We start from the raw sequence: 24,916 nt of genomic DNA on the forward strand, positions 1-24,916 counted from the left end.
GACAATAAGAACAAAGAATAATGTTATGTATGGATTTAAATGTCATAATGAAACATTTCTTTATATGCTAACTAAAAATTAATCTTAAAACATAAAGAAAAATATTTTTTTAAATGAACTGGGATGTCATGTGTTACAGTTTCTTCTGGTTTAAGAATTTCATAGGAATATCTGCCTCTCAGGGACAGATGACATGAGGAGGTCCCAGTGGGAGCGGTGATGGTTGGGAGCTGACATGAACAGCACCTGCTGGGGGAAGTGCCAGCTATAGTGAGATCTCTGTGCTTACAACGGATTTCCCTGTTTGTGAGCTGCCTTCCCATGGCCAGCTCTCCTGTGTAATGGGCCTTCCCACACTGTGTATCACTTTTTGGGGGTAGTGATATGTTGAATTGAATTGAAGCTTCATCTTCTGCTGCCCTGTACACTTTTAAAGTCTGGCTGGGTTTTTCTGTACAGAATGAACTGTATCCTAACACGTGTAAGGAGACTGTGTGTGACATGCTCTTGTAACAAGTGGATGAGCCCTGAACAAGTGAAGCGGCTGAATGTTGAAACCATGTTCACACAAGACAAGATATGAGTGTAACCAGCCCTGTTGACTCTGCACACCTCTTCTGGGTTCTGCTGGTGACTTGATTTTTGCTCTGGCTATAAATATTTCCCGCCACATGCACTGAGGCAGCATGCTCAGGTACTTGATGTTCAGATTGCTGTCTGATTCTAAAATTGTAAAATGGTAATTAAGACCCACAGAATGGCTGGAGTTGGTAATGTATGTCTTTAATCCCAGCACTGGGGAGGCAGAGGAAGGTAGACCTCTGAGTTTGAGGCCAGCCTGGTCTACACAATGAGTTTCAAGACAACCAGGACTATGTTTTTTTGTTTGTTTTGTTTTGCTTTGCTTTGCTTTGTTTTCAGTTTAGGCATCATCCGTTTATTATAAAAGGGAGGCATGGAAATTATTTACATGATGAAATAGTTCAGAACTTCAGTGGAATGGGCAACTTCATGTGACACCATTTCAACAGTGGTTTCAGTTGACATACTTTCCAAGAATGTCACCATCTCTAAATAAGAAATAATCCTTGTCTAGAACTACTTTTGTGCTTCCATATTCTGGGAGAAGAACTTTATCTCCAACTTTCACACTGACAGGCTGAATCTCTCCACCCTTTCCTTTCCTGCCTGATCTCACAGCCACGACCGTTACCTGCAATACTTTTCCTTGAGACTTTTCTGGAAGCATAATGCCACCTTTGGTTACAGTTTCAGCAGTACTCCTTTCAACCAATACTCTGTCAAAGAGTGGAAGAAACTTCCTAAAAGCTTGTCCAGCCATGACTTGCACCACCACAGCTCCAGACCCAACCAGGACTATGTTGAAGGACCTGATCTCAAAAGGAAGAAACAAACCCACAAAATTACATATTTGTTGTTATTTTGTCTATTTTTTTTAAAGTTCTTGCTATACAACCCAGCAATGCCTTGAATTTTCAACCTTTTTGCCTCTGCTTTCTAGTCACCAGAATTATAGCTGTATGTTAGCATACTTGGATTGACTTTAAATGTTAATAGCGAGATATTGTCAGTTTTTGCTTTACCACCATCTTACCCCTTATCTGTACATTGCTGCGACCTTAGGTTCTCTCCTTGCCCACACAATCTATACTTGAGGGGACCAAAGACCCAAAGAAGCAACCTACAAAGGGCTGACTGGGTATGGAATGAGATAGCGTTTCCCCTGGCTTTTAGACCTCATACAACCTTGTATCTTATGCTTTGAAAAGGCAAAAGGTATATTGTTCTATGGGAGAGACCAAGTTCTCCCCAAGCCATATCAGTTTGCCTACACCACCAGGTAAAACTGTGTCTACCTTACACACGGGTCTTCTGATTTGAAAAGGTCCCAAGAAGGTTAATGTGAATGGGATCTTCTTCCTGTAATCAGGTGGCAGAACAGGGTAAGAATGAACACCAGTGGGTGGGAATTCCTCAGGCTCTGTTTTGTTGGAGAAGGGAAAGGCTGGCTCTTATGACTTCCCTACATCATGATTGGAATTTTTTTTTTTTATCTGTCATCTACATCTGAGAGTCCCAAGTCTAGTGTGAGCACTAGAATACAAGTTGTCAATATAGCATGGAGATAGGAAACACAGGCTTTAAAAATAGATAATGCAACTCCAACCATGTAGCCACAGGCCAAGGCCAACTGTGTAAGTGACCCCTCACTTGGCCACCATTCTTTCTCTCATGATGGGAGCAAAACTAGATACATCACAGAAACTACATGAAAATGTGCAATTGAAGCATCTGGCATGTGGTAGGAACTCAACAAACCGTGCTGCTCTGGTCTAGCATGAGGCCATGTTTTGGCCACTGGGACATCGCTACAAGGAGAGGGAAGAAGCAGGGGAGGCAGTCCAGCCCCATAACAGGTGCTCCAAGAGCAAATGTCCCGAGAGGAGGTTTTAAGGAATCTTGTCCCAAATAGTTTCTGGTCTCTGGGAATCAATGAAACCCAAGTGTCCCTTTGCTGTTACTGCTGGTACTGACACTAAAAGAGCTGCCAAGTCACTTTGGAGTGGGACTTGTGTTTAATAAGGAGCCTCCAGTCTCTTTTTTCCCTCTTACTAACACTGAATCAAAGTGAAAGCACCTGCTTGTATCCATTATGACCCAACAGTACTCCAATTTGCCAATCTGCACACTATTATGAACATGGATCTGTACACTTATAAATTTAGTTTGTATGTGGGTGGGCTCACGCTGTAGTGCACATGTGGAGGTCAAAGGATAGTTTGTAGGAGTTTGCTCTTTTCTTCTCCCATGCGAATTCCAGAGATAGAACTCAGGCTGTCAGGCTTGGCAAGAGTTCTTGCCTGACAAATCATCTCATTAGCCTATAAATTGATTTTTTTTTTTAAATAGCATTATGTACCTGCCTGGTGTGTGAAAAGAAAAGTCTAACTAAGCCTGTGGTTGTCCTCCCTTCCTTCTCCTTTTGCTATGTGACACAGATACGACCATTGGTTATGACTTAATGAAATAATCACCTTTTCACACCTATGAGGTACAGCCAAACGAGGGGTGGTAGGAGCATAAGCTGACCCAGGCCTGTTGGAGCACAGAGAGCACCTGCCACACACAGGTACAAGTAGGTCTAAGAGCTTGTCAGGAGAGTCACTGGATGCTATGGATGCACCTTTAAATTTCATATTTAATATTTTAAAGTTACATTTATGTATATATGCATGTGTGCATGAATTTGGGAATGGGGACATGCGTGTGCCATGGCACATGTATAGAGATCAGAGGACAATTTCCTGGAGTCATTTCTATTCTAGCATCATGCAGGTACCTTATGATGGAACTCAGGTCATCAGGCTTGGTGGCGGACATCTTTATTGACAAAGCCATCTTTCCAGTCTGGGTGAGACCATCTTGAAACATGGTCTCACTCAGGAGCCCAGGCTAGCTTAATACTGATTATGCAATCTAGGTTAGCCTTAAACTTAACAACAATCTTGCCTTAGCTTCTGACATGCTAGGATTCCAAGTGTGATTCATCCCAGTGCCTCTGCCCTGACACTTCCTTCCATACTTTAGCCTACCCCCTGACTTCAAATCTCACCAGAGCGCATATCACTGGGCCAGCCAGTGTGGGAGAGAAAAGCAGTGTGAACTGGCCAGGCCCAGAGGTGTGGAGAGAGGGCACATAGCCTTTCCCAGGGCCTCTGAATGGCCTCATTCATTCACTGTTCCAGGCTTCTATCACAGATAGCACCACTTCCCTTCCCTGTGGGATAACTTTCCCCACCTCTCTATGAGATACAAAACCGGAGCTGACTCCCAAATAGTTGGAATTCTTTTCTCTGAGCTGCACTGACTTAGCTCCGCTCTGTTTGAACAAAAGGGTGCAGGATTTGGATGCTTCCCAACGAGGTTATAAAGAATTTTATCTTGGGATAAGGCTCTCAATGGCTGCGCTCTGAATCCTGGGGGCCCAGTGGCTTCTGAGAAAGCAGAAAGCACTTATCAGCCAAACAAATATTTTCCCAGCTTTCCTGCCAGTGGAGCCACAATGGAGTCTACCACAAAAGCTCGTATAGATTCTTGCTTACCCTGTACATCCTCTGCCTTTAGGAAGGGGTTCTGAAGTTAGGAAGGAAATAGATAAGAATAAAACCAAGTGTAGGGGAAGGCTGTCACTCTGCTGCTATTGTCTGAAGTTGCCCTAGCTGGGTCTTCACTGTCCCTGCAGAGGTCATAGAATGAAAGCTATCTATCCATAGTGACTTGGCTGTGTCCCTGGCCTGCCCCTATTTAGCTTTGTGTCACACACTCTGGAATGTTTGGTCTTTGTGATAATACCATAGACTCTGAGTCATATTGCCTACAATCCAACCCCTGCCTCCAGCTCACTAATTTTGCAGCCCTGGGTAAGTCACTTGAGCTCTGTGCCACAGATTTGTAATCTGTAAAACATAGAACACAGAAACATCCACTTCATTGGCTTGTTGAAATCATTCAATGAGATGGAACTTGTAAGAGGCTTAGAAGCATTTCTGGCACCCAGTAAATGCTCAGCAAATGGAATTTTTTCCTCTTAGCTCAAGCCTGAGCATGGAAGGGGAATCCCTTGTTCCTCAACTCAGCATTACAGCAACTCAGCATTACTAGGCAGAGTTGTCTCTAGCCTGTGGCTCAGCCTCTACCAGGAATATAGGACCCAGTAAAAAGAACCCCAAGCCAGGGCTTTGTCTCAGTGTCATCCTTTCCAAGATTAAGAGGGATTTAGCAATTTCTAACTTTCAAAAGGATTTTTTGGGGAGGGGGGTAACAAAAGGAAAAATACACTTGTGATAAAAACCTCATGTACTACTTACTAACAGTTACAAAATGAAGACAAAATGCCTTGAAGGCTGGCTTTGCACAGAGAACAAGAAAAGGTTATGGGTTTGTGTGTTGCTGCTCCTTCCAGGACCCAGACTCTTGGAGCTCTGCTGTCTACGGGAGCAAGAGGAATTATAGAGTGGTAGTGGGCCGGGCAGTGGTGGTGCACGCCTTTAATCCCAGCACTTGGGAGGCAGAGGCAGGAGGATTTCTGAGTTCGAGGCCAGCCTGGTCTACAGAGTGAGTTCCAGGACAGCCAGGACTACACAGAGAAACCCTGTCTCAAAAAACCAAAACAAACAAACAAAAAAAGTGGTAGTGGAGAGCAGTGGACACTTGCTGCATCCAGAGTCCAGGGAGATACGCCGAGGGAGGGATTCCTATCTGCTCCGCCTACCTGCTTACTACCGCTGGAGGAAGATCCAGTCCTACTAGTGTTGCAGTTAGCCAGGGAGCTATTTCTGTCACACAGAACCCAGGGAGTCGGATTCCATAGTATATGTGAATAACATGTTCTTCTAACTAAGCAACTGTAGCTCAGTAAAATTTAAAAGGATGGAAAGAGTTTCAGTAGAGAAATCTCTGTCTGTCTGTCTGTCTGTCTGTCTGTCCTCTCTCTCTCTCTCTCTCTCTGTGTGAGAGAGAGAGAGAGAGATGTGTGTGTGTGAGAGAGAGAGATGTGTGTGTGTGTGTGTGTGTGTGTGTGAGAGAGAGAGAGAGAGAGAGAGAGAGAGAGAGAGAGAGAGACTTGTTAAGCCTTCTGTAGGTGCTGGGGAGATGGCTCAGTAGATAAAGTGCTTGGCTCTTGAGGACTGCAGCAGCAGCTGAAATCCTAGCACTCTAGAGGCAGAACCAGAGGATCTCAGAATTGGTGAGCTCCAGGTTCAGCAGGAAACCCTACTTCCATTAATAAACTGGAGAGAGATGGAGAAAAACTCTCAACCTTAACTTCAAATTTCTACACACATGCATACACATGTGCTCACACACAGGCAAACACATATGCACAAACACATGAACATCATGTATATGCCCCACACATTCCTTGCAAGAAAAAAATTGTTTTAAGACCATATAACAAACTATCTACCATACACATTTTATTCAGAGAGGGGCACAGGTGTATCTGCATAAGCTATTACCCTCTTTTCTCTTTATGAATGGTGCACTAGTCAGTTTGTTAGATGCTTCTAATAAAGTCCTAATACGTAGGAAATACCACCACTCAAAGCTAGATGAGTGTGTGTGTGTGTGTGTGTTTGTGTGTGTGTTATCATGATTGAAGCTCTTTTCTTCCAGAACTACTTCATCTTTTAAAATAACTTTACTGAGGTAGAGTTGGTTATCTAGAAACATATATCCTGCCTGTAAGCTTTGGAATGTGACCCCCTGCATTATAATATGGTGGAGACAGCTACCCTTGATAGAAATAACTTGTGGTGGTCTATTTTCATTGTCAACTTGACCAGATTTAAAGTCATCATGAAAAACACTTTTGGGGATATCTGTGAGGGTCTTTCCAGAAAGATTTAGCTGAGGAGGGAAGGAGTGCAGGATGTGCCATCCAGTGAGTGGGAGGAGCACGCTGAGTGCAGGGTGTACCATCAGTGGGTTAGACCCCAGACAAAACAGTGAGCTGAGGGTCAGCATTCATCCTTCTCTACTCCCTGATTGTGGATGAGATGTGGCATTACATTCCCTCCACTAGTCTTTTCTCATCACTGGATGATATTTTTCTAACCCCAACCAATAAGCCCTTCCAGCCTTAGGTTGCTTTTTGCATTCGACCACAACAATGAATAATCCATAGCTTTTTTTGTCTTGTCTATAAAAAACCAGACCCACATAATGTGCAAAGCCCTGAATTTGGTCCCTATCACCATGATGATGATGATGATGATGGTGCCGATGGCCTTGTCTACTATAGTTTTCTACAGCTAATAACGGCCTGATGAAGTTCTATCCAATAGGATACAAGGAATAGTTCTTGTGACTTCTAACTGTCCTAAAAGTGTAAAACACATAGTTCTTTGGTTCCCTTCCCCTCTGCTGGTTTGAATGAAGGTGGGATAGCTGGACCTTCAATGGTCATGACAGGCAATGAGAAACAATCCCACATATAGACAACTGATCGTGACAACACAGAAGGAGCCTGGGCCTTGAGAATTGGGAGAAGTCTCCCACTCCTGCACTACGTGCCTGCAGCCTTCTGCTATGAGAAAGAACAAGAAAGTTCTACATTTCCTCTCTCTGTTTGCCCACACACATGCATGCCTAATTCAGGTATGTTAGACTAATTACAGTTATCTATAGAATTGGGATGATAACTCTTATCTTAATGAGGACTGAATGAGGCATGCATTTAAAGCACTTGGACCCCATAGCACATTCTCCATTAAACATGAACCACAATCCCCATGATTAAATAACTTATCTGTGATATAGAAAGAAAAACCAGCCCAAGAGCACAGAGGTCATTCTGTACAGAACACTGGCATGACCCCCCACCCCCATCACCTTTGCCCTGGTAACCTAGTTCCCTGAGGAAGCCACCAATCAGGGTTCCTACTGATGCTCTGTGTGTTCCAGTGCTGCTGCTGAGGCCAGCCCTGGAGCACAGAAAGAGACTTTGCCACCTGCAGTAGAGGCATATAGCTGCTGTAGGAGATGGGTGAGCCCTGGACTCAGAGCTCTTCCTCAGAAATGCTTCCACCAGGGCACATGTGACTGGACACGGTGTTCCTCATGATGAATGATTCCAGGTTGAAGGAGTCTCATTTTCCCCATGGACACAGTGGTTCCTGGTACTTTGAGCCTTTGTTGTTTTTAGCACAAAGCATTGATTCCATGGGCATGTTGTTCATCTGCAGGTCAGGGGACTTGGTTATGCCTCTTCCACAAGATGGAAAGCCACTTTTCTATTTTCTACATGGTGGCACATGCCTATAATTTCTGCACTCGGGAGGTTGAGGTGGCCACTTAATGAGTTTCAGGCAAACATGGGCTACACAGTGAGACCATGTCATGAACAAATAGCAAACAAACAAACAAACCAATCTTAAAAGGAGAAAGGAGTCAGTTACTACTTAGAACTCCAGGGGCTCCTCTTCAGCATGTTCCAGCAGAAGCCAGAACCAATAACAAACAGGTGACCTGGACACCAAAAGGCAAAGGGTGTGTGTGGAATACTAGATTGCATGAGGACACACAGGGAGTGCACAGAATAAACAGATTTTTCAAAACAAGACTAACAAGGAAGGGAAGGCTGCTGACTGGCCGGCCCTTCACATCTTGGCAAGGCCACATGTCCCAGGAAATCCAAAGCCACTATATTAAAGACCTAAGAGCAGAGGGTACCCAGGCTGTCTAGCACCTCCCCTGACAAATTCTTCACTAGGTAATGAAAAGACTCAACCTTGTGAACCCATCCTCTTCACTCTTCCCATTACAGACATCTGAGGAATGAGACGTGGGAATTCTGGGAGCACTGAACCCTTAGATAACAGAAAACCAGTAACTGTCCATGGTTTGCAGGGAAGAAGAACCCCAGCTGAGGGTAGACGTCTCCTACACACTGTTCTCACTGACAGGAGGAAGTGGCTTTAAAGAGACAGTTAATTCTACCTATTGTGGAATCAACATACAAGAGGTAGAAAGATTGATAGAACGTAGTGGAAATACCAGAAAACAACAGCATGTTGCACTTGAATCTGAATGCCAACTGCTAAGCAGAGGAGAAACCCCTCACCACTACCCCCATCCTCAGCTCACTGACTCACTATCATCATTCTCTCTCTGAGACAGGGTTTCTCTGTATAGACCTGGCTAAATGGAAAGTAGCTCTGTAAGCCAGGCTATTCTTGAACCCACAGATCTGACTGCCTCTGTCTCCCGAATGCTGGAATTAAAGGCGCCAGCCACCACTGCTCCAAAGAGAAAAGTCTTAATAGAGAGAGCCCTGTCCAAACCTTCCACAGATGACCCCCTTTCAAAAGAGTGTGTTGCAAGAGAGTCATCTGTGTTTTCCCAAGGACTATTACATGACCGGCCTTGCAGAGGCTTTCATGTATACCTATTCATATAATGTTTGTGGTCATGTTTGAATAAGTATTATTGTTTTTATCTCACCTATGAAAAACTGAAGTCCAGAATGGTTGAGTACCTTACCCAAGAGCACACAGCTGCAGACCCCACCACTGCCTGTGTTCTTAACCACTGTGGCACAACACCTCTCAGACTTTAGGTGGAGGAAATGGATGGGCTTCAGGCTGAAGTTTCACATTATTTGAACACTTTTCAAAAAGCTATCCCAATTACAGCTTGGAAACCAGTGTAAAAACAGGTTGGTTGGCTTTCATGAAGACCCATAAAATGATTATGTTGCCAGCTAAAAACTGTTGCCCAGTGACAGAGGAAGTATAAAATTCAAGAGGTTAAGCTGGTCCTACTGTGTGCTTAGAGTTTTCCACTGGAGCACTCTACCTGGGGAATATGTTTCCACCACAATCAGGAATCTCTGAGCAACATATGCTGTTTCTGGCTGAAGTCTGAAGAAGAGGCAAGGAGACAGCAGCTTCGTGCAATGGTTTGGACAGAAATTGCCTCCCGGCTCCTGGGTTTGAACACCTGGTCCCCAGCTGGCAGTGCCATTTGGGGAAGTAGTAAAACCTCTGGGAAGTGAAGTCTCACCGGAGGAACTGAGTTACTGGGAGGAAAAAGAAAAGGTCTTGCGGTTTATAGCCTGCTGGACCACCAGTCTGCTCTCTGCTTGCAGACTGACAAGCCATGGGTAATCAGCTTCCGCAAGCTCCCAATGCATGGAGCTAGTCACCCCCATACCTTCTGCACCATGATGGGATGCCCCTCCTGACCCATCAGCAGAATAAATCATTCCTTCCATCAGGTCTTCCTGTCAGACATTTTGTTAACAGCAACAAACAGATAACGAATACACGTCTTCAAATATTTGAATGGTGTTCTTAAATTCCTTTAGAGGCATCAGTAGGAAAGAATGTTACAAAGGAACACATTTTAGTTCAGGATAAAAAAAAGAAGATTCTAGAATATAATAAGCTGGTTATCAAGTCTTGAATGCCTGACTCTTTGATGCCTAGGCAGGAATCATAGTATGACAGGGAGACCGGGACAGATGTCCTGTTTTCAAATCCTGGGGCAGCTCTTCCCTTAATGGCGTGGACATTCCTGTCAGCTGGATCTCCCTTGATGTCACAGAGAGGTAACAATATGGATTTTATATTTATAAAGCTTAAATCTAGGGCCAAGAGTTAGTGATGGAGTTAGTGGAGTTGCTTCTAAGTGGGAATTACCTCCCTGACACAGAGGTCCTCCAAAGTCCCCTGGTATCTGTGGAGGACTGGAGCTCAAACCCACAGACACACAAGTCCTCTCTATAAAATAGAGGTGTTGCCCAGAAGGTGTGCACACCCTTCCACATGCTCAACAAGATGTCTATGTGGTTTGTAACGTGAACAAACTATGAGATCTGTGTACGGAGCCGTTAGAGTGTTTTGTTTAGGGAATGATGATACATTCAGTGCAGAGGCAGATACTCTTTATCTGAGGTTGTCTGAATCCTCAGATGCAGAATGGTGACTCAAATGCCATTAAACAAGCCATTCCAGAGGTCACAGAACACAGAGGCTTACCAGCCACATGAAAAGGCCCAACTCACACATGGAGTAAATCACTTCTAGTAAAAGGCAAAAGATTTGGCAAAGAAACTAGGGAAGACATTAGTTTTCCTAGGACAGGGCTAATGTAAGGCACATAATGTTACCAATAATCTGGTGTGTGCAATGTTCATAAGACAAGACTGACATTTCATTGTCCTCAAATTCATTTTTCCCCCAGCCTTCTCATTCAGGAGCAAGTATAGCATGTGTCCTCTTGGATAAACCAGAAGGCTTCAGAGACAACACTGTAGCTAAACGGGAGATTCTGCATTCCACATTGATAATGTTGACCAATATAAAAATCTAACCAGCCCTGAACCATCTTCTCAATGACAGGTATTCCTGTCTCTCCCTCATAATCATCTAAGGGTCTCTTCTTCAAACAGTGGCTCTCAAATTGGGTTTTAAAAGAAGCATCAAAGAATCACCATAGAGATGATCCTGCACCTGTCACCCTCTACTCAGAACTCAGCTGGGGTTTTCAGGGAGCAGACGTCAATACAGAGCTCAAGCCTGGAGTGGTCACCTAGGACCAACACCTCTGATTGACTGTCATAGGTTTCCCCATCGAGGTTCTACCTACCTTTGTCTCTCAGTTGAGTATGATTCCTACCAGCATCTTGTCCCAACTGACTCCTCTGATTTCAGAAAAATATTGTGGAAAGAAATTTGGTAAGTTCTCATGGGAACTCAAAGAATAAAAGGTTATACAGAAAAATCCATAATCTATTGATTACTGTTTATGCTTAAAATTGTAACTTTTTAAATTATAATTCTTTACCCATTCCTGTTATTGTCCTGATACCCACGAACAGGCCAAATACAACAAAGCATTCTGTGTCGGAGATGAAATCCTCACTTGTGGCTACAGGACATTTTCTTACAATGAAAGGTTGTATCAAAAGTAATGGCATCAGTGCTGGGGACAGAGTTCAGTGGTAAAGAACTTGCCTAGCCTACAAGAGGTCTTGAGTTTAGTCCCCAGTAACACACACACACACACAGAGAGAGAGAGAGAGAGAGAGAGAGAGAGAGAGAGAGAGAGAGAGAGAGAAGAGAGAGAATATGATGAATTAGACTACATACTACTTTCTGGATCGGGTTTATCTTTCTTGGTGTTGAACATCAGACTCAAGTTGTCATGCATACTAGGTCAGTGCTCAACCATGGATATACTCATCCATGTTGTAATATGTACCCTTAGATAACAATTTCTCACCATCCTGAAAAGACAAAGGTCATATCTTTTAGTCCTACCAGAAAACAAGATTAAATCAATTCTAACAGGTTAATATAGTTTTTCCAAAACTTCAAACAACATTTCTGCTAAAAATGACCAAAAGATAAATTAACAAGAGCAGTCAACACCAAAAAGATACTTTATCCTCACAGACATGAAACACCATTCACATGTATGTGCTTCCTGGGTTGGGACAGTTCCTGAGGCTCATGGTCTAGGGAACTGGAGTGGACATATACCCTTGAAGCTTCTGTTAAGATTGGACTCATTGTCCTCGTATCTATCTAAGTAGATAGGTTGTGACCAGAGTGCATCACATTCCTGTGGATGTGAGTAGACTCCTTCAAAGATGCTAGTCCCATCTTGTTTTCTATGATAATCGTAGTTTATAATTCAGCCATTTTTGTTTGGTCTTTTGAATAGGGTCTCCAATATAGCATGGCTATCCTGGAACTCTACGTATCTCAGGCTAGATTCAAACTTGTAGCAGTCCTCCTGTCTCTGTCAACTGAGTGTTGGGATTGCAAGTGCATGCCACCACTCCTACCTTGAGAGTTTATAGTTTAAATTCATCTGTATAGTCCGTTAGAAGGCAAAAATTGAGTAGCCTAACTTCTGTGCATTTGTTTCATTGTTTAAGAACATTTGGTTATATTTGTAGAATAAACCAAGTTTGGAGAATAAAATTGATAAGGTATATTAAGTAAAGATAAACAAAAGTAGAGAATTTAATATGCATGCTAAAAAGATAGAAAGGAGTGGGCATGCCAGGAGAACACTAGTATTCATGAGATCATGAGTATATACGATGTACCTTGGAAGCAGAGATACATGATGTATATGAAGCATCAAATATGCAGAAAAACTCAGAGCACTTTTGATGGTTAATTTTCATTGCAATTTGACTGCATTTAGAATGAACATGGAACATACTTCTGGCCATGTCTGTCAAACATGTTTCCAAAAAAGTTAAACTGAACCGAAAAGATCCACCATAAATGTGGGTGGCAGCATCCTTTGGGCTGCAAGTCCTGGACTGAATAAAAAGGAGAAAGTGAACTGAACACCAGAATTCATCTTCTGCTTCCTGACTTCAAATTCAACATGGCCAGCCTTCTGGTCATGTTTCTACCACCATGCCTTCCAGTCATGAGGGACTAGATCCCCTCAAGCTCTGAGCTAAAATAAGCCACTCCTTCTTTAAATTGCTTTTGTCAAGATATTTTGTTGTAGCAAAGACACGGTAATAATATAGCACTCACTCAGGGTCATAAGGCATTATATCTGGCTAACCATTGGTGCTACCCAATGAGGCTAATGTGATGTACTAAGTCTAATCACTGATCTGAGACTTTGGCAAGGCCAAACTTGTCTTTGTCCCTGATGTCATCTGCCTTTCTGCCCGTGGAGCCCTTGCCCAAAGATCATTTGGCTGTTAACATCATAGCATCGTGGGTGATGGCTAATGGGGCAGAACACTGGGTAAAGACTGAAGAGAGTGAGCTCTGTACACTTTTAACTTTGGTTAGCACAGACCTTCCTTCCCACCTGTACCTTATCATGGCATTTGTCACCAGGTCTCCTAGTTACTTCTTAATTGATTTAAAGTTTTATGTGGGGGCTAGGGAGATTGCTTGGTGGGGTAGATAGAACACTTGCTTTGAAACCACAAAGACCTGAGTTTGATTGCCTGGCATCCGTGTTAAAAAAAAACAAATAACAAACAAACAAACAAACAAACAAATCAAAGAAGACCAGACATGGCTGCATGTGCTTATAATCCCAGTGTTAGGGAGTAAATACTGGCTGATCTTAAGAGCTTGCTGGCCAGCCAGCCTATTCAAAACTATTCTGGTTCAGTAAGAGACTAGCTTACAGATGAAAGGAGAAAGAGTGGTAGACAAAACTCCTGACCTCTTCCTGCTAAGGCCTCTGAACACACAGGGTCATCCTGGCATATTTATGTGCATGTGACCCCTCCCCCCAGCTATGTGGTTCAAGAATCTTAACTTTGTTTGTGAGCCTTTTGTGGTAAGGCTTCTGAGGTAGTTTGCCCTAAAGTATGATGGGAGAGACATTATATCCAGGTGCCACCTGTCCATGAATTCTAGAAACCTCCACTAGCTGATTACTTGGACCATATCTCTATACTATGTCCCCAAAGACACATATGTAATGGTCAAAGGCCATCTGTAACATCCTGCAAGTGGAAATCACTCAGATCTCAGTGGGTCCTCAGTGTGCCAGGAGCTCTCCATGCCAAAAACTTTTCTTTCTGGATTAAGTGATGACCTAAGTAATGGTAGCCTCTTCTCCCCCAGGTCTATATTCAAATCTCAGCTCAAAGGTTTTGAGGGAAGCCTAGAAGCCAAGAGTCAGCTTGCCAACAGATCAGTTAGGTGAGCTGGTCTCCTCAGGCGCTCACTCCAGACCTTCCTAAGGTGGCAGCCCCACAGCCCTGTCGCTGTGGCTTATTTCTAGGCTGAGAGGAGACTCCAAAGAGGAGAGTTAGCAGGCAGAGTTTCAGTTCTGCTTCTAACCACCATTGGCTGTCTGAGTATGGTATTAACAGGAGTCTGCCAAGAATTAGTAATGGGGCTTGGGAGTTGGGTTCTCATGGGTTCTACAAATAGTCCTGAGACAGGACACTAAGAATGCTCTCCCTTGGAAGCTCCTTGTCTGAGCTACCTCAACTTTTCATTCTAAATCTTAGATCATACAAAGGATCATCATGCTGTTTCAATTCATGGATTTGTTTTTATCCCTTAGTTGGGTACCCACAGTTCCCTAACATAGGCCCAATTGCTATGGTTAGTGACAATGAGTAACTTGGAACTGAAACATTCATGTCTGCTCCTCAGAAGAGGCAGGCATGCATCATGACTATGACCAATCAGGAGACTCTGGGGGTGACTGGTTTCTGCATCTGCAATTGCACATACAGCAAAAGGCATAGTGGTAGTGTCTCCTGGTCTTCCAAAGGTGAACTCATGTGATTTGTGATAAAGCAGCATTATTGAGAGAGGGAGCAGGCTCAGCCTTGGCCAGGGAAGTCTCATTGGCAGTAAGCAGCAGTTAATACAGAGATTTATAACTGACGAGAAAAAGTGAAGACTGAGTGTTCAGTCCTAAATAGGACATCTATAGTGTCCCCCCCCCCCACACCCTGCCAAAAGCTCAGGGAACATCATAGCAGAGAGGATGGAAAGAGCTGGAGGATGGGCAGGATGCTGTGGAATACTGTCTTCTAGGCATGACATGGCAGTATATCCTGCAGCTATGGCTACCTCCACAAGCTCTACCCAAGGTCAGAACAATATCAGACAATATTCCACAGGAAGTCAGTGGCTTACAAAAAGAAAAGCAAAAACCAGAGAGGACCTAAAGGTGGGAAGAAAACACACTGGGGGTGTCTGAGGGAAAGCTGAAGGGAAGTTGGGGGTGAACATGACCAGTGTATACATGTATGAAAACTTTCAAAGAATAACCAAGAGATCTTTTTTTAAAAAAGAAACTTAAAAATAAAAAGAAGAAACAGGCCAGCAAAGGTGGCCTGGTGCAAAAGCAGAACCACTGGGGACAGTTCTGGAAAGACTCTGACTATGTAGTCCAAAGAAGCTAAACCCACACAGCTACCAGTGAGGAAAAGGACAAAGACATCTCAGAGGAAAATCCTTACATTACAAACTCAGGATGGGTGTAGTGAGTGGTGTAGTCCTATAATCTCAGCACTCAGGAGACTGAGGCAGGAGGATTGTGAGTTCAAGTTCAATCGGACCTACTCAACAAGACCCTGTCCCAAAATGCCAACAAGAATGAATGGATGGATGAATGACTAAACAAACAAACAAACAAACAAACAACAAATAAACAATAAACATTTAGAGCATGTAAGGTGCCTGAGTGGATAAAGGTACTTGCCACTGGGTGGTGCAAAACCTGATGGACCGCTTGACAACTCTCAGAAAGCCCTTTCAGGTATGTTTTGTGGCATTGAAAGCCTATTGAACAGTGAATTGGAAGCTGATCCTCCCTTAAGAAGGAGGAAATAGGCTGATGAGATGGCTCTGTGGGTAAAGGCACCTGCCACTGAGCCTGACAGCCTGAGTGGGGCCCCTGTGCCCACAGGGTAGAGGGAGGGCACAGACTCCTGAAAGCTGTCCCCTGACCTCCATAAGCAGGCTGTGACAAATGTGCACCCCAGCCCCACAAGATAAGTATTGTTTTTTAAAGAAAAAGAATGACAGTTTATGCAGGCATCGGACAGATGCTTACTACATTGTAAATTATACAAAGATGTCAAGGACAGTCTAGCCTATTTTAGATCAATTCAACTATGAAATTTTTAAAAATTATGTATCGGGTGTTTTGTCTACATGTATGCCCTGCATGCATGCCTGGGGTTCCCGGAGGCTCAGAAGAGGGTGTTGGATCCCCTGGAGTTACAGTTGTAACCACTACTAGATGTTGGGAATCAAACCCAGGTCCTCTGGAAGAACAGCCAATGCTCCGAACTGCACAGCCAGCATCCCTCCAGCCCCAACTCGGAACATTTCTAAATTACAAGTTTTAAATGTCTCAAATTACAAGATAGTAAACAAGTGTTAATTACATCCATTACTCCAGACATTGGTAGCTCAGAAAGGGCTTCCAATGTTTTGGTGAAGATTTTTAAAGTTTGTGGGTCAGTCATCATCTATTTTTAACAGTGTAGTCTGAGAGACGCCTCATGCTCAGCAGGCCAGCCTGGAACTCACTGTGTAGTTTAGGCAGGTTTCATATTAGAGGAATTCTTCCTTCATCCCCTGGGCGATGGATGACACAGCAAGTGTGACCCAGTGAGACCAGTTTCCTATTGACTTTGGAAGTGCTCAGTGTGGTTTAGCTCATACAGTTATTTTTACAATCCCATTGCCACCTCGAAACAGGAGTGGAGTGTGTCATCTTTAAAGCAGAGTTGCAAAACTCAAATGCTCTCAGGAGCCAGGAGGGTAAGATGAATGAACCAAGATGGAGTGTCAGGACATGTGGCCACAATCTCTCAGTCTTCAAGGGAGTGACAGGAGATGCACTTCTGACATCTCTTCTTGTCTACGTATGATGTGCTCCAGCTGAGGGTAGCTCAGCAGAAAAGCAGTTGCCTAGTTTTCACAAGGACCTGGTTGATCTAAAGGACCAATCAACCAAGCAAGCAAGCAAGCAAGCAAGCAAGCAAGCAAGCAAGCAAGCAAGCAGTCAGTCAGTGATAACATAGAGAGGTTAATCTCTATTCCACTTTATGGACGGCATCTCACAGAAATGCTGGTCTGGGCTTGCCACATCTTCAAGAGCTCCCTGAAAGCTGGATTTACATGTGAAGCCTCACAGTTAAAAACAACAACGATAGCTGAAATTTCAATTTTCTGTGAGCCAACTAAACCGCCCGCGGGCCAGAGGCATTATTTTAAAACACCTGCAGATGTGGTCCTGAGGGTCGCTGGCTGTGCATCAGAACTAGGAAGTAGGAGATATCTCCCCACCCTGCCCCCTTAGTTTCATGCAAAGCAGACTTAAGATTCTCATTACTGTGTCTCCATCTGAAGGAATTTATTATGGAAGACAGTCTCCAGGTTGAACACTGTGGGTTGTCTGAACAGCTGTGCAGCATGGATTAATTATCTTCACCTTAGCTAGATGTCAGGAGGAAGAAACAGAAATTTTAAAGGGCTGGGAGATAGGTAGCTAGTGTATGCTGCTATGAAAGAAGGCATGGAAAATAACTAAACTGCTGTCAGGGTACCATGAAGGCTGCAGGGATGGGGTCTCACCGGGAGCCACCCCATGGGAAAGCAAAGTAGGAAACAGTGAGAAACAAAGCAGGAAGCAGGCTTCCTCTGCTGTATCAATGCGTGTGTGTGTGTGTGTGTGTGTGTGTGTGTGTGTGTGTGTGCGCGCGCGCGTGCTTGGGGGTGGGGGATGGTTCCTAAGCTGTCTTGTGTTTATCAAGTAAATGCAAGCCTCTGAATGCTTCTGCTTATACACAGACTTGGCAAACCACAACTCAAATTCATTCTCTCTCTCTCTCTCCCTTCCTCCCTCCCTCCCCCCCCCCCGTCTCTCTGACTGTCCCTGTGTGTGCATGTGAGTGCATGAGTGTGTATGTGTGTGTGTACATGTGTGTGTGCCTTCAAATATGCACTGAAGCCATGGGCTGGATTGGCAGCTAGTGATCCCCAGTGATCCACCTGTATCTACATCCCCAATAAATTACAAGCATATAGCACCATACCTGGGTTTTGGAGATTAAAGTCATTCCTCATGTTTGCAAGTACTCTCCTGACTCAACTGTCTCTCTAGTCCTACAGCCCAGATGTTTTAAGAAGTATAACGTCCGTCCTCAGACTGAGTGTTAGAATCATCCCTCAGTATAGATGGAGAAAAAAAACAAAACAAAACAAAACAAAAAAACCCTCTGCATTTGTTTGAATTTACATTTAGCTAGCAGCAACCTCAACCCACAGAAGTGAGGACTCTGGGTTAGAAGAAATTCTAAGACCACTCAGCTTATCCCCCAACCAAGTCAGGAATCTCCTCAAAACTTTTGGTTGCAGCTGGACTTGGTGGCATATGCCTTTAATTCCAGCACTGGGAAGGCAGGTGCAGGCAGCTCTCTGTGAGTTCAAGAGCAGACTACTCTATATAGTGAGTTCCGAGTCAGTCAGAAGTACAAACAAACCTCAAAACAAACAAACAAAAAAACAAAAGAAACACCATCTACAGCAAAAATCTTGGCTAGAGACTAGTGGGGCTTCGGGCTGCAGCACTCCTAGAGACCTGCAGGAAGCCTGACCAACATTTTCATATCCACATTCTGACAGGCAAGAATGAGACAGATGTTAAGAGGAGACTTTGGCTCACCATCCTGTGAAGAAGAATGCAAATGGAAGCTCTAAGGTTAAAGACCACAACTAAAGAGCCACAACTGCAAAAAAGGGGATCTGGAGAGCAGATATAATTAGTCATATAAACATAGTAAGAACAGCTACCTTATGAGGGAGGGGGAATCAACTGCTAGCTTTGAGAAATGAAAACCCCCTCTCTTTTGTTATGGTGAACACGTATAAAGAAATTCCCCATGTGTTTGATTTTAAACTAAAGAAAGGGCTAGTTCCCTTTTAGAAGCTCTACCGGAAACACAGGAGAAAATGTGGGGGAAACAGGCTACCCTACACGACAACACACTTATGGAGCATCCTTCCTGACCAAACCTCACTCAGATACACACATGGCTCATGGTTTCCAAGGTTTTGGTCTATGGTTGGGTCCATGGGTTTGGGTACATGACTCGGCAGAACATCTTGCTGTGAAGTGTGTGGTAGGGCAAAGGCTGTTTCATTTCATGGTGCTGAGAAGGAATGAAGAAGGAAAGGGGGAGAGAGAGAGAGAGAGAGAGAGAGAGAGAGGAAGAAGAAGAAGAAGAAGAAGAAGAAGAAGAAGAAGAAGAAGAAGAAGAAGAAGAAGAAGAAGAAGAAGAAGAAGAAGAAGAAGAAGAAGAAGAGGAGGAGGAGGAGGAGGAGGAGGAGGAGGAGGAGGAGGAGGAGGAGGAGGAGGAGGAGGAGGAAGAGGAGGAGGGGAAGAGGAGGAAGAGGAAGAGTAAGAGAAGGAAGGGAAGGAGGGAGGGAGGAATATCCTACCCCACTTCCTGATGTCTCCACCACCTCCCCATAGTGCCCAGTCTGATGACCAATTTTTAACCCTTGAGACTTTGGGAACACGCACTCCAGAGATCTGAGCTGTAACCTAATTTTGTCTTGTGTGACATATGGTTCTTTTCCTGATTTCTTCTTTCTTGCCTATTATTGTTCCAAGGACAATGTGCCCTGTGCAAAGCTATGAACCTAAGGTAGCAAACGGATTAGCTCACCCTGTTGCCTGTTGTCCCTTATAGCTGGGGGCGGGTTTTGCCAGGTTATCTGTTTACTATGGCAGGACAGAAGGTTGGCTGCAAGGGGCTTCTGGGAAAGTCTTTTCACCTGTGCCTCTTGCTCTACCTTTTTTTTTTTTTTTTTTTTTTTTTTTGGCACCAAAACACAACGACTGAAAATTTCTGTGGCTAACATGGAGCTCTCAAGAGAATGACAGGGCTATTGGTCCTTGGCCAACATTACAAACCAGATTTCTTATTTTATGGAAAAATAACCTCTTTCTGTTAGCGCCCCTGGGGTCAGAATTGCCACTTGCAGCAGAACACAGTCCTAGCTGATGAAGGCATTTAGTTTCTACTTAATCCTGCAAGGATGTTAGCATTCCTTCTAGGCTCTGCCCAACAGTTACCTAGCAACAGCCAGGTAGGCCTAGCTTGCTATAAAAGAAACTGTTTGGCTTCCTTCTCCCTCTCCTTCCCCCCTTCCCTCCTCTGTTTCCTTTCTTCCTCTCCCCCTCTCTCTTCCCTTTCTCTCTCTGACCCCTTTCTCCCTCTCTCCCCCTTTCTCCAACTGGCCTCTTCTCTTTCTTTCTCTCTGCCCCCCTTTCTCTGCCCTTACTCCCTTCTCAACGCCCCCTTCCATGTCTCCAAATAAACTCTATTCTATACTAGACCTGTCTTAGGGCTGGTACCTTAGGGGGAAGGGATGCTTCAGCATGGGCCTGCTGAGGTGCCCTCTCCCAACCTACCATACCGCACTCTACAAAACATATCCTTGGCTTTATAAAATGCATCAATGGGTCTTAACGCTGAGTTCTGTTGACATGCCCCAATTCAAGCAAGCACTTCTGCTGTTAGGATTTAACTTGTCTGTGGTTAGTGCCTGTGATAATGCCCCAAGGACATCACTGTGCCTGTGCTTTTGTCTGACTCACCACCAGATTAAAGGTTAAGAACATCCATGGTTTTCTGTCACATTTTCTTTCAAAGGCAGATGAATAACACTCTGAGCAGCATAGAGTCAGCTTAGATTCATTAGCAGTGGACATCTCCACTCTCTTCCTCCTCTTCCTCCTCTTCCTCCTCTTCCTCCTCCTCCTCCTCCTCCTCCTCCTCCTCCTCCTCCTCCTCCTCCTCCTCCCCTTCTTCTTCTTCTTCTTCTTCTTCTTCTTCTTCTTCTTCTTCTTCTTCTTCTTCTTCTTCTTCTTCTTCTCTCCTCCTCCTCCTCCTCCTCCTCCTCTCCTCCTCCTCCTCCTCCTCCTCCTCCTTCTTCTTCTTCCATGCAATGTAACATCAAACTTTCCTTATATAACAACTTAGTTGTAAGGTAAAGGTTAGAGATGCCCTGGTCCACTCACTACAGTGGCTCGCCAGCCTACTGCCTACTGAGAGAGCTGAAGGAAAAGGGACAAGAGACATGCAGAGGATACTTGTGAGCATGATACGACAGGCACTAACTAAAATACTGTTGGTTCTGGAGCCGGGGATAGAGCATTGCATTCTAAGCCAAAGCTGACCCCAGTGGCCCTGACCCCAGAAGAATGAAGGATCCCAACCTCAGCCACACTTCCCCATATCACTTGAGCTGAAATCTGTACCTCAGAATGGGGGTGGGGAGGCGCTCTTCCCTATCTTTACAACTCATTCTCTGCCTGGTTTCTACGGACTGGCCTTGGAGCTGCAGATCAGAACTCTAGCTCCACAGCGCCTGGCCGGCTATTGCTTACCATCTATGGGGCAGAGTGCAGAGGGTGGCCTTCAAGGGGGTAGATGTGGCTGCATAAGAGGTAGGGCCAAAGTAGTAAGGGTTGTCAAAGAGACAACAAATTGTACCAAAAGGGTCCATCTCCAGGAATGGAGAAATGGTCGGAAAGAAATGGTCTGGTGAGATCAGTCTTGCTTTAGCCAGTAGAAGTATTTCAAGAGGGCAGAAGGGGACTTGACCATAGCATAGGGCAGGCTCGGGCCAGCCAGGCCAATCTCTGGAGCCCACTGCATTCTTTTGTATAATTCATTATTCTCTGAACTCTGGGACCCTGGAGCAGAAGGGAAGCAAGCTGAGGGTGCTGACACTGGCTTGGTAGAGCCAGGAGACCAAGACTATAACCAAAGGCACCCCTGTTCATTGCTCAGGAGACCAAGACTATAACCAAAGGCACCCCTGTTCATTGCTCAGTTATGACCCAAGCATGGCAAGGGTGTGGGTATCCAGTAAAAGCCAATCACTTCTCTGCTTAAATACCATTTTTTTTGGGACAGGTAAGCATCGTGGATAGGCATTCTCTTCCCATATCATTCAAACTTAAAACGCACAAAACCCTTATGAATGGCATCAATATCCAGTTCATCCACCCCTCCCCCACTTTTTCCGGACTATTTTAACACCAGCCAGTCCAACCCATGCTTGCACACTTGACTTTACCCAGCAACACCCTGAATGTCACCTCCGGCAACCCTTACCCAACTGTCCCCTCCCCCCTCCCCCAGGGTAATTCTCTTCCTCTCTTGTGACACTTCCTCTGTGTGACTCTGGAACGCTATACATGTGCCCATCACAGCACCTTACTATGCCATTCAGAGATGACTTCTTCCTTGTATCTTTCAGCTTCTCAACATTTTGTTCCTAGTCCATTACATAATCCACAACTCACGGTGGCACAGGGGTGACTGGCATTGCACGAGACTAGCTTACTTTAGAGCAGGCTTTCTTCAGCTGCAGTCACGTGTGCAACAACCTGTTCTTACAGCTTCTGCTCTAGATGAGTGACTTAGCAGGGTTAGATTGCAGGGGTTTCCAGCCTTCTCTGCTCCCTGCATTCTGGAGGAGCCTGCAGGCTCTCAGTGTGAAGGTTGCTTTGGTTGGAGCACAGAACAGTGAAATCAGAATCCATCTCTGCCGCTTTGTAACTCCCAAGTCATTCTAATGTGTGATGAATACTGAGGCCCTGGAGTTTAAATGACCCAAGTGTTGACTGTAAACAGCTTTTCTTGTGTACCCATTGTGTAGTAAACACTGAGCTGCACACTGAGAAGTGGTGGGAAGGGAATAGTGTTTTGTGTAGACAGAGTCTTGGTTTTCAAGAAACTATAGTCTCCACACAAGTGTAAATGATCATGGTCTCCAAACTGCTTGGATTGTACCAGGGTGTCACAAAGCTGACATTTCTTGTTTCTGAGGCCACCTATTACTACACTGTAGGATGTTTCAAAGAATCTCTGGTTTCTATTTAGCAGATGACAATAGCAATCTATAGCATGGGGGTGCACACACACACACACACACCATTTTATAATGGAATATGTTCAGATATAACCTAATATGCTTTTGGGGTAAAGCAACCTTCATGGAGAACAACTGGCTAGGTAGGTAACAGTGTTTCTTAGCAAGACTCCAGGGTAATCTGCTTCCACATTTGAGTTTCAAAACAAACCTGAGCTTAGAGCAGTGTTCTCAGAGTGTGGACCCCATAGCCAGCATCTGTGGCAGTTGTAGGCCCCACTCCAGACCTCTTGAATCTACCATTTAAGACATTGTCTGGGTGGTTTGCACATGGGCTCAAGTTGCAGGGCCACCAACTGATGTAACAAGAAAAGGGAGATGGCAGGCGTGGGGGCATTGAGGAAGGTCTCAGCAGAGCTAGCTCTCTGTTCTGACAATACACAAGCTCCCAAGAAGCTGTCCTGGGAGCAGTCGGCCCTAGAAGGAAGGACTTCCAGGCAGAATGTAGCCTGGACTCCTAAGTAGCCAAGTCTCTTTCTTTTCTTGCTTACTTGTTTCTCTTAATTTTCTCAGTCTATTTCCCTGTGCTTTGGATAGAAAAACCATGTCCTCTGTAACTCAGGCCCTGTGGTGATCGACAGCTGTCAATGTGATCAAACAATTCTTTGAGAATCTTAACAAAATGAGTGATGCTGTCAAAGTCACAAGGACAAGTCACTCAAAAACTCTGCCCCCAGCTGCATCCCATCTGGAGTCCTGTGTTCTGACTGTAGAATTTGTGTTAAGGTCTTCCACTGGGTTCACCTATAGGGGTATTTTGTGGTCCATGCATATAGAAACACATGCTTTTTCTTTTGCCTCCAGCTCCTGGATGGCTGCACCCAACATTGCATCAGCTAGTCCAGCCTTCCCAGTTGCTCTGGGAGATCCCATGAAGACTGATGGCAGAGGTGCAGGATGCTCTAGGGACTACCTCCGGCTTCTGGCTGTAACTGCCTCACATAGTTCCCACTTGAACATCTTTGTCTTCTCGGCTCAGACTTTACTTCCTTTGCTCGGCACCTCACTCCCTTCTTGTGCTTTGCACACGTTGGTGCTGACCAGAAGATTCTCACTGTGTCTTCTTGCCTGAGCAGTTCTTTTTACTTTTGATGATGGTTGCTTCTTCTGGGAGCTAATCCTGACTTTGGAAGCCTTCAAGATGGGGTTACTATGATCCACAGGACTTCATATTGAGCCATCTCTCCTCCCAATATACGCGACTCTTCATTTCTCTTCTTCACTTGACTATCATGTCTTTCAAATCTGAGACATTATCCTATGTACATGCCTTGAACACAGTGCAGCTTGGCACTTAGCAAGTGCTTAGTCAGTTAGGAAACGAATTATGAATGCATGAACACAGGGATAAAGGGGCCTTGAATTTGTATTTTAACCTATACACATCACAGATCCCCTAAACTTGAACCACTGGACAATGTTTTATATTATTTATGTGTGAAGTGTATTTAGGCTCTTCCCCCACCCCCTGTGTTATTTTCCCCTTTGCTTTCTTCTCTGCTGCTGACTTTTTTTTTTTCTTGTTCTTTGTAGAGTTTTGAGAAACGTTGCAGGGGAGCAGCAGGTCTTAACTGATGAGCACAGCATCCTGGAAAAGGTGCCCACTGTTCCCCAGCTTCCTGGACTAGCAGCAAAAGAACACCAATTCCAGCTCTGGCCAATAAACACCCTCATAAAGAAACGAAGTGTATGGTTCTTGTGTTCCTTAGGCAATATTTTCCACTTCCATGGCAGGGGACCAGTTAGTGAGTTCAGAAAATGGGCTACTGGTTCTACTTATTCAGGGTAATCAGAGACACCATGACTTAGGGATGCTTTACATAAAGAATTTAGTAAACACTGAGGTCATGTACACATACACATATACACATACACATATGTACAAATGCACAAGTGTCCATGTA

The 24,916-nt window shown here is 44.5% G+C and overlaps 1 protein-coding gene and 1 pseudogene across 5 annotated transcripts in view; both read right to left on the reverse strand.

Moving 5' to 3' along the window:
• Positions 1-24,916, reverse strand: part of Ripor2 (RHO family interacting cell polarization regulator 2) — a 219,954-nt gene that overhangs the window by 163,451 nt on the left and 31,587 nt on the right. The gene's annotated exons all lie outside the window — the stretch shown is intronic.
• Positions 960-1,361, reverse strand: LOC117714170 (10 kDa heat shock protein, mitochondrial pseudogene; annotated as a pseudogene).

Source organism: Arvicanthis niloticus, chromosome 8 (assembly GCF_011762505.2).
Source record: "Arvicanthis niloticus isolate mArvNil1 chromosome 8, mArvNil1.pat.X, whole genome shotgun sequence".
NCBI lineage: Eukaryota > Metazoa > Chordata > Mammalia > Rodentia > Muridae > Arvicanthis > Arvicanthis niloticus.